We start from the raw sequence: 2,215 nt of genomic DNA, 5'->3' as shown, positions 1-2,215 counted from the left end.
TTGAAATATAACAAAGAAGGAAGAAATTCTATTGGAAAATCCTATGGAGTAATATTTCCGAGGCTATCTACTGATATTTGGTGATAGAGATGTGGTTTACTGTGTCATTTCAGACTGGTTTGGTGTATTTTGGATTTTAATGAAAGAAAAAGCGAAATCAGTAAAACGTCATTTATAATTAGAGCATCTTCAATTTTCTACACTGTACATAAATAGAATTTCCTTGTTTCTTTTTTGTTGTTGTTGTTGTTGTTGTTGTTGTTGTTGAGACAGGTTGTCAATTTGTTGCCCAAGTGGCCAGAGTGCAGTGGTCCAATCATAGCTCACTGCAGCCTCAAACTCCTGGCCTCAAGTGATCCTCCTGCTTCAGCCTCCCAAGTAGCCAGCACTAAGGCATGCACTCCTATGCCTAACTAATTTTTTAAATTTTTTGTAGAGATAGAATCTAGCTAGGTTGACCAGATTATTCTTGAACTCCTGGCCTCAAGCAATCCTCCTGCTTTCACCTCCCAATGTACTGGGATTACACATACATGATTTTATTTGAAAACAAAATTTCACTGCTAATTTTTAGTGTTTGAATCACAGAGGGACTAGAAGACTCATAACTAGGGGTAAAGAGAATTGGAAGAAAAGTTTTTACAGTAACATTAGAAGAAATAAACACTTGAACTAGAAAAGTAGCAGTGGAAATGGAAAGTGTATGAATTTGATATTGTTAGAGTAGGATCAACAAAATTTGATACTTGATTATGTGTATCAGAGAAGGTTAAGTCAAATGCAATTATAAGATTTGGAACTGGAACATTGGGAAAATGTATTGATCTTAGTAAAAACAGAAGTGCAAGTTTGGAGAAGAGGAGAGCAAGAGGATTGGCTTAACTGCTAGATGTGTTTCCTGCATTTGAAAGGCTGTTGGCACATGTAGGTGGAGAAGTCCAGCAGACCTCAAGAAATTGCAGGTATGGAACTTGGGTGGGAGGTCTACACTAGAAATATAGAATTGGTGGTTATTCATGTACAGGTAATGTCTGTAGCCAGAGAAGAGATTTGATTGACAAAGGAGGAGTTTAGAGAGAAGAGACAACAAGAGTAAAAAACTTAAAGAACCATCAAAGTTTAGAAAAAAGGAATTTGGAAGAGTTGATTGTGTACTTGTTATTCTCCCTACATATTTGTTTGCAAATTCCTAGAAAGTAGTAAGAGTTTTACTGATTTTAGTAGAGTCAAACAGCACTAGAATATTGTCTGTAAGAAAGTATTTGCAAGATTAAAATAACAATGTGTATTTAACCCAGATAAAGTAGGACATGGTCTGTTAATAACAAAAATAGTAATTTGTTTCAAATATATGCATGTTGGTTAAATTGTTTTAGAAAATTTTAATGTTTAATTAAATTGATTAATAACTTTTCATATACACACATACATATGAACATATATGTGTTTATCATTATCTATCTATCTAACTTTTTATTTTCATATTTGGAGTCTGTAGTAGATATTTTTGGAGAAGTATGCCTAGCCTACAAGTCAACAGTTCCCTTGCCTCCAAAAGAGTCTAAAGAAACAGGTTCCTGACTGCTGTTTGTTCTGAACACTAGAACCTAGCTAGACCAATTGGGTTTTTTTCTTATGAAGTTTTCTTTTCCTGAGGTGGGGGTCTCGTTATGTTGCCCAGGCTAGTCTCAAACTCATACAAAATGACTGATATCCTTATAAGAGAAAACACACAGAGACCCAGAAAGACACAGGCAGGGAGAATGCCACGTGAGTACAGGGGCAAAGATTGGAATTATGCACAAGCCAGAGAACACCAGAGATTTCCAGCAACCAGAAGCTAGAAGTGGCATGGAACAAATTCTCTCTCAGAACCCCCAAAAGAAATCAATCCTGGTGATACTTTGATTTTAGACTTCTGCCCTCCAGAACTGTGGGAGAATACATTTTTGTTGTTTCAAGCTTCCAAGACTGTGGTGTTTGTTGCAGCAGCCCTAGGAAACTGGTGTAGCGGACACTTGCATTTAAATACAGCATGTGGGTGTTAGGTTTACAGTAAAGAGTATTCTGGCAGTGCAATAATAGAGTTTTCTTTTCTACAAATATACATCCCCCCCTTTTTTTTACTGTGAAAATTGCTGAAGTTTGAATGAAGAGATGTGGATTCAAAAACCAACTCTGCTACTTATTAGATGTGGTCTTGGGCAAATTACTT

Source organism: Rhinopithecus roxellana, chromosome 17 (assembly GCF_007565055.1).
Source record: "Rhinopithecus roxellana isolate Shanxi Qingling chromosome 17, ASM756505v1, whole genome shotgun sequence".
In the NCBI taxonomy this organism is placed as follows: Eukaryota; Metazoa; Chordata; class Mammalia; order Primates; family Cercopithecidae; genus Rhinopithecus; species Rhinopithecus roxellana.
This window is presented reverse-complemented; position numbering follows the sequence as displayed.